Below are 8489 nucleotides of genomic sequence, written 5' to 3' on the forward strand. Positions count from 1 at the left end.
TGTGGTCATTAAAGCTTTAAACCCTTCCAAGGACAGTGCCCCAGTGATCAAATCCCCTCCCACTCAGTGCTTCCTCTTCAAGTTTCCACTGTCCCCCAACAGTGCCATGCCGGGGACCAAGCTCCCAATACATAAACCCCTAGGAGACACACTGAACCCATATCCAAACTGCAACAGCCAGCAGAAACACCCAAACAACACCCAGGATTAGGAGGCAGATTTATTTACATTGATGGGCACTGATTGGGATCACTCCCTAAATATCAGGCCCTGATCTCTGGTGGTGTAGGGCTTATATGGGATAAGCAAGCAGGAAGTACAGAAGCAGAATGGCTTGTCAATTGGGGATTGGTTTATACAATGTACATTACAGTGACCAGCTATGCATCACAGTGACCAGCCATTTCTAAGAGGCAGGAGCAACCAGAACTGGAACAGGAACTATGACCTGGGCAACTGAGAAGGTAAAGTATACTGGCTGGGGGGTGCATTTTCTGCTACAAAACCGCCAGACCTTCCCATCTCCTACCACAGCTGAGGAAACTGATTCTGAGGCCAAATTACATGGTAATTGTTGCCTTGGCGAAGTCTGCATGTAGACTGGTGTTGTATAGAGAGGCAGCATGGGCCGTTGCTACAAATGCTGGTTCTAATGTCCCACATCCTTCTAGCATCACACAGTCTACTCTCAAATCTACCTGGGCCACTTACTATATGTGTGCTTTGAGCAAGTGACTTGACCATTGTGCCTCAGTTTCCTCACCCATAAAAGGAGGGATAAGATTCTCCGCTTCCTTGGGTTATTGTGAGGATTCAATGACAAAATATAAATTGTTTAACACTGTGCCTGCTGCCTGTTCAGTACTCAGTAGATGCTATCCGTTAGTCTTTGAGCTTTGTAGACTCAAGGGAAAATAATACTAGCTATATTATTTGTGGAGCAACAACTGTGTGCTAGATTTTTATCTATTTTCCTGTTATTGTTTCTTTTCTTCTTACAAGTCCTGTGAAATGGGTATGATACCCGCGTATTTTTATTACCTTCACTTTACATATAAGGAAAATTGAGACAGAATGAAATCCAGGTCATTCTGATTCCAGAGCCTCCTTTGTCATTTATTATGTCACACTGTGTGATTTAGAGGAAAGCTAGGGTTAGATCAGCATAAAAATGAGCTCTCAGAAGAGGCCATGACATGGCAAGTTACAAAGGGACCATGCAGGGACAGAAGCCTGGTTTTCTTCCTCCTGCTGCCTCCCATGGCCCTATTTTGAAGACAAATATACCTGCCAGTGGGGCAGTGTGCTGGGAGTGGACACATACGGGACCAGGGATTAGGAGATGTCTTCGAATCCAGCTCCAAGAAGTCCAGAGCTGCATTAACTCAAGTGGGCCTGAGTATCCCAGCGGGGTACATGAATTAATTTTGGTAAACACTTTAATGGCTGTCTGTTTTAGTATGTATCAGGAAAACATTTCATCTGTACCTTCCAATCTTAGAAAAGGTGATACTCCTTTCTGGCTTGTCAAATAAATTATTAACAGGTTGGATGTCATTGCTCAGGATGAAGCTAAGAAAGAGCGTCCATGTAAAATAATTTAAAAACACATATTAAGTAGAACACAGTGTAGATAGTACTGAAAATAGCACAGCCTCCGAAGGGAAGGTAGGAATGACTGAAGCATGGGAAAGGCCAAAGGAGAGGTGTGTTCCTTAACTTAGTGCGCACCAATCACCTGGGGAACCGATTCTGTGTCGGTAGGTCTGGGGAGAAGCTTGAGTGGGCTTCCGCCAAACTGCATATGATACCAAGGCTCTGGGGACGACAGTGTTTGTAACAAGAATCAGAGGACCTGGGAGACTTGTGGGCATGTGTTAGGTGCTGTAGAGGCTACAAAGACACACGGCAACCCTCTGTCTCCTAGAAGCCTCAGGTAGGGAGAGCGATCAGGTGTGAATGGACCCAGAAGGCCAGCTGTCCCTTCCATCCAAAGTGGGGCACCAAATACAAGGCAGGTTGCCTGCCCAGGGCTGCAATGGCGTGGGTGGAGGGAACGGGTCGCCTGGGATTTCACTTGAGCCTGTAAGGTCTGTAGCAGCAAATGGGGAGTTCTAGGACAGGGTTAATAAGTAAGAGGGGGGTACAAGACACAGAAAGACAGGAGGAATAAAAGCCTAAAGCAAGCAAGGTGAAGAATGTACCTGATCAACATGGAGAATCAGTCTGGACCACTGGATCAAAATAGCCTCTCTCTCCAAGGAAGCAGTCCCACTTCTGGGTTAAGATTGGCACCATTTATTGACCCCGGGAAGTGCCAGGCCTTTCCCAGGAGCACTTCCCACGCGGTATTGCACGCGTTTCCACAATTACCCAGTTCCACAGTTACTCTTCACAGAGGGGGAAACCCGGCCCCGGAAGGCTTTGTGACTTGTTCACAATCACACAGCTACAGAGCGACAGGCCTCGGGCTCCAGCTCAGAGCCCAGTTGCTGCATTCTGCCACCACCCTGCCAGAGGCTTCCCTCTTTGTTGTCCCCGATAGTCACAACAGAAGAGTGTGGCTTTCTCTCCAGACAGCACGCCTGCCGGGAGATCCTGGGGGCTCTCAAACTAGAATGTTGCTCTGACAGCAGATCCTAAGAAAACTTGCAAGCACGCTCGCCAAGCAGTTTGTCCTTGGTTATTATTTATAGACGACGATGTTCTTTTCTGATTTGCTGTATGAGCTAGGAACAGAGTGGTGTTACAGCACTGTGATCTTACATGGGAACTAAGTACAAAAGCGCCTCCCAAGTAAGCACTGCCTGTTCTGTTGTGGTGAGGAGGTGCTTGGCTTTGGAAATCACTGAGTAGCCCAGACAGACAGTTATTGGAAATAATTACGCCCTGCCACAGTATGGGGCCTGTCACAGCCCCTCCTGATTCAAAAGGTCTTTCTGGAAATACCAGCATCCATCTTCCAGCTGGTGCTTATAGCAGCCGACAGCGTCAGTGGGGGACCCGACAATGGATGAGGCGGAGGATTGTTTTCGGGCTTCCCTTGTTGCACCTGACAGAGTGTGTCGCATTAATCCAGCCTCCACAGAAGGGGCCGTATGTGACCTGAATGCGAGGCATCCACTCGCATGAGGCTTCTTGCCAGCCTGGCCCTGCTCTTCCAAGTGTTGTACTGTGGCAAGGTTCTGCCAGGTAAAGGAGACCCGGGTGAGAAGCAGGAGCGGCAGTGGGGACGGGAATGGTACCTGGTAGAGAGTCACGAAGGCTGAGGCCTGACCCTGTCTTCGCAGCAGACCGACGTGAGGTGTGTAATCGGGTCCCTTGATTTGTCCTATGGGTGGTTTCTTTGATCACCAAGTGTGCACCTGCACTTTCTCAGAAGTGGTACAATTTTCTCACTTCCACAAAACCTAGACCAGTGTACTTAAAATGGGTTCCTTAACAGTAGTGTGTTGGTGGAAAGTTTAAGTGAAATTATTTGCTGGGCAGTGAAAAGGACGTTTGGGTCCAATAACCTTTGAGTGTTCAGGCAAATCTCAAAACAGGAGATGGTGGCCTATCTAGTAAATTGGCAAATATAAGGGTATTCCAGGCCATCGCAGATGAACTAATTGCGTCCGTTTCAGTGTGCAAAGTGAAAAGCAAGATCCTGAGAAACTAATGAGAACCGTGTGGCCCTAGAGTAGGAACCCGGAGCCCGCTCCCAGTGGGGCTGTTAGACTTAAATTGAGGACATAGCATGGCCATTTGCTCCGACTGTTATATTAATTCAATGTGTATTTTGAAGAGAAAAGAGAAGAGTGTTGTTTTAGGTATCTCCACCTTCCCAGTCAAGCTGCACTTTCCCTGCCTAAAAAAAGAATGGGATGTCCAGTTTACTAGAGGTCAGAAGTTTGGTTCAACCAAAGAGAAAGAAAAAGAAATTGCTTTTGCAGTGATTCAGCTCCTCTGGTGATTTTGCATCCTGAGTGCCGAGCGGTTCTCCTTGTGCTTTGTAGCACACAGCTTAATTACGCTTGGAAACGCAGCCTGAAAAATGACCATTGGAATTTTTAAGATCTTAGAACAAAGCTGTGGAAGTAAGATGATAAAGGATATTTAAAAATTGAGTTTGTCAGCAGGTGTTTGTGCTACCTGGCAGATGCTTTTTCGCCACACAGTAAGAGAGGAGTGTATCTTTGTCTTCACTCAGAGCGTACAATGCAAACTTTATTCCCCACCCTGTGTACAGTTTCATGTATACAGCATTGTCCAGAAATAAGTACTTTCTGTGGCAGTGGGGATTGAACACAGGGTCTTCTCACTGAGCTAGAGCCCCAACTCTTTCTTTTTATTTTGAAACACAGTCTCACAAAATTGCCCAGTCTGGGCTCTAATTTGCAATCTTCCTGCCTCAGCCTCCCAGAGTCCTGGGATGATAGGTGTGTGCCACTACACCCTGCTAGGAAATATGTACTTTATTTCATGTAAGTGATTTTTCCAACTGATTAGAGCTTACCTCTTTGTACCCACATTATTTTGTGGGAACCACCTTTGATGAAAACATACTCCTTTGTTTGGGGTTTTTTTTTCCCCCTGTTGGACTATGTTAAGATTATTCCATTTTTCCTGTAGTTAAATATTGCTTTTCTCCTCCTTACTAAAATCCTGTCATTCTTTGACAGCTAAATTTTGTGGGGTTGAGTATTTCTGTATAAATAATCACACATTTGGTCCCTTTATTGTTACTTTTATCCCAGGAGGCATCTTAGAACTTCATATACATTAAAGCTTTCCACTAATCCATCCAATACCCGAGGAAATGTGACATCATTATTCCTCCCATTTTACAGGTCAGAAAATGGAAGATTAAGAGATTGACAGTAAGTGGCAGAACTGGGATTTGAACCTGTCTCTAACTTTAGGTACCTGTTCTCACCTGTTATATGAGCTGCTTCTTTTCATTTGATGCATCCTTTTTGGGTATTTCTGTCCCTCCTCTCACTCTACAAACCCTCACCTTGATGAGGGCTTGAGATTAGGTCTGTACCTCTTTAGTGGAGCATTTTGGGTGTCTTTTTCCTTAGCAGGTTAGGAGGGTATTTTTGCTGATTCCTGGGTTCCCACATATCTGCACAGTTGCAGTTTCTGGAAGTCTAACCTGAGAATTCATCACTGGGTATTCTAAGGCTTTGGGTGGGATTGTAGGATTTTCTACATTGTGGTTAAGCAGCAGTATCAAGAAACCTGCCATCAGAGGAACACTTGGCAAGTCTGTAATCCAGAAGTTGGCAAAGCTCTTCCTCAAGCAGCCAGAAACTAAAAATGTTAGGCTTTGCAAGGCATATGACCTGGGTTGTACTTTTAGCTCCCAGTTGTAGGGCAAGAGAGCCACAGAGAATATATAGAACAGCAGTGGCGAACTTAGGGCCCCTGTGCTATAGCAGGCTGTTCGTTATCATTGAAAACTCTAAAAGGTTCACCATCACTGACACAGAATAGTGACATAGAATAATGATGACTTTGGTATGGGAAAACTTTATTTACAAAGAACAGCAGTGGGCAGGAGTGGGCCCAGGGGCTGTCCTTTGCCAACCTTTTTCTAACAGAAGAAAGGACCAACTAGGAGTTTAAAATGTCAACTAGGTAGGTCGTTGAGGGGCAGAGTAGAGCAATGGTCCCAGGAGAGAACTATCTGAGTTTGTCTCTTGGTCCACAACCAGTGATTCTAATTTAGGCAAGGACTTTAGGCCCTGGTCTCCATGTTACATCTCTACGATTGGGAAGCTAGCTAATAGGCCTCACTGCTGAAAACAGAACTATAGTAGTGCTTCACCTCTTGACAACCTGAACAGTGCATTGTTATGTGGGTCCCAGCTGCAGACCTGATAGAGCACACACAGACCTGGAGAGTGTGCGTCACTCCTGGAACTGTCAAGAGATGTATGTGGTTGCTGCCTGTGTAACACATTACTGTACAGTCAACTGTTTAAATACATAGTAGTACATTCTGAAATAACAATAAAAAGTATAGCAGAGTGAATACATAAGCCAGTGACATGATTACTGGCAAGTGCCATGCACTGTACATAATTGCCCTATATGGGTAGCACAGTGGGTTTGCTTCTGCCAGCCAGTATCACCAGAAGCATGTGAGCAATGCCCTTCAAAATAGTCTGTCAACCATGACACCAGCCAATAGGCATTTTTAGCTCCATTATACTCTTACGGAGCCACCGTTAGATATGCAGTCTGTTGTTGACTGAAATGTTGTTTTACAGGGTGTGACTGCTCGGGCAGGTGTGCCTTGTTTTATTGTGCTCTGCTTTACTGCACTTTGCAGATGTTGCATTTACATAGTGAAGGTTTGCAGTAACCCTGCATGGAGCACATCTGTGGGCATCACTTTGCCACCAGCAGGTGCTCACTCAGTATCTCTGTACCACACTTCAGTAGTTCTTACACTATTTCACACTTCTTCACTGTTATTATAGCTGTGATCGGGGATCTTCTGTGTTACCATTGTAAATATTTCTGGGTGCCACCAATATTGCCCATATGAGACTGCAGACTTAATCAGTGAATGTCGTGCGTGTTCTGACTGCACCACCAACCAGCTGTCCCTTTCTCTTACCCTCTTCCTGGACTCCCTTATTTCCTGGGACACTTTTGGCTTCTCAATGAGCTGATTAATAATCTTCAATGGTTTCTTAATTATTTTCTCACTTTAAATTAAAAAACCAGAAATTATTACACTTGGTGAGGAAGGCATGTCAAAATCCAAGAAAGCCTAAAAGCTAGGTTTTTTGCACTAGCTGACCAAGTTGTGAAGCCAAAGAAAAGTTTGTGAAAGGCCAAGTGCTGTTCCAATGAACGCAAGAATGACAAGAAAGTAAAGCATCTTTTTTGCCAAAATGGAGAAAGTCTTGGTGGTCTGCATAGAAGATCAGACCAGCCTCAACTTCTTTTAAGCCAAAGTCTAGTCTGGGGCAAGATCCTAATCTCTTTGATTCTGCAACTGCTCAGAGAGGTGAGGGATCTGCAGAAGAGAAGTTTGGAGCTAATGGGGGTTGGTTCTGCAGGCTTCAGGAAGTCAGCCGTCCCCATCAGGTGACAGTGCCAGGTAAAGGTGCAGAAGCTGCAGTAGGTTCCCCAGAAGATGCAGCTGATTCACTGTGGAAGGTGGCTGCACTGAACCACAGAATCTCAATGTGGATGGAGCGGTCTTGTATCAGAAGAACATTCCATGTAGCACTTTCATAGCTAGAGAAGCGAGGTCAATGCCAGGCTTCAGAGCTTCCAAGGGCAGACTGACCCTTTTGTTAGGGTCTAATGTAGCTGGTTATTTGAAGCTGAAGCCAATGCTCATTTACCATTCCAGAAATCCTGGGGCCCTGAAAACTTCTATAGACTCTACTCTGCCTGTAGTCTATAAATGGAACAACAAAGTCTAGATGTCAGCACATCTGCTTACAACATGGTTTACTGAATATTTTAAGTGCACTATTGAGACCTACTGCTCAGAAAAAGATTCCTTTCAAGATATTACTGCTAACTGACCATATACCTGGTCGCCCCTGAGCTCTGATGAAGATGTACAATGAGACTAATATTGTGTTCATGTCTGCTCCCTCAGTATCCATTTTGCACCCCATAGATCGAGGAGCAATTTCAACTTTCAAGCCTCATTTTTTAAGAAATACATTTTGTAAAGCTGTAGCTGCTGTAGACAGTGGTTCCTCTGATGGATCTGAGCAAACTCATTTGAAAGGGAAAAATTCAGTCCTTTGTGAATGGATTCATTGTTCTGAATGCTTAGAAATGTTGATGATTCAAGGGGAGAAATCAAAATAGCAACATGAACAGGAGTTCGGAAGGAGTGTTGGTTCCAACCCTCATGGGTTACTTTGAGGAGTTCAAGATTCCCGAAGAGGAAGTAACTGCAGATGTGGTGGAAACAGCAAGAGAACTAGAATTAGAAGTGGAGCCCGAGGATGAGACTGCATTGCCACAATCTCGTGGTAAAACTTTACTGGATGAGGAGTTCCCTTTTATGGATGATCAACTTGTGGTGAAAATGCTGTGAGGCTCATTGAAATGCGAATGTAGAATTTAGAATATTACACAAATTTAGTGGACAGATTTAGAAGATTGACTTCAGTTTTGATAGAAGTTCCTTCACGGCTGCATGGTATTATATGCTGCAGAGAAATATTTCATGAAAGAAAGAATCAGCTGAGGCAGGGAACTGCATTGCTGTCTTATTTTAAGAAATTGCCACAGCCATCCTACCCTTCAGTAAGCACTGTCTTGATCACTCAGCAGTCACCGATGTTGAGGCCAGACCCTCCACCATCAAAATGATTATTCCTTACTGAAGGCTCAGATAATCATTAGCATTTCTAGCAATAAAGTATCTGTAAATAAGGTATATAAATTTTTTCTTTATATATACTATTGCACATTTAATAGACTGTACGACAGTACCAACATCATTAGCTGGGCATGGT

General features: G+C 44.6%; 1 pseudogene; it reads left to right on the plus strand.

Annotated features, from left to right (window-relative positions):
• Positions 1-3128: 3128 nt before the first annotated feature.
• LOC106148407 lies at positions 3129-8065 on the plus strand (annotated as a pseudogene).
• Positions 8066-8489: the final 424 nt, after the last annotated feature.

The sequence above is a fragment of the Chinchilla lanigera genome, unplaced genomic scaffold (assembly GCF_000276665.1).
Source record: "Chinchilla lanigera isolate Chin_1 unplaced genomic scaffold, ChiLan1.0 scaffold00020, whole genome shotgun sequence".
NCBI classification, from domain to species: Eukaryota; Metazoa; Chordata; class Mammalia; order Rodentia; family Chinchillidae; genus Chinchilla; species Chinchilla lanigera.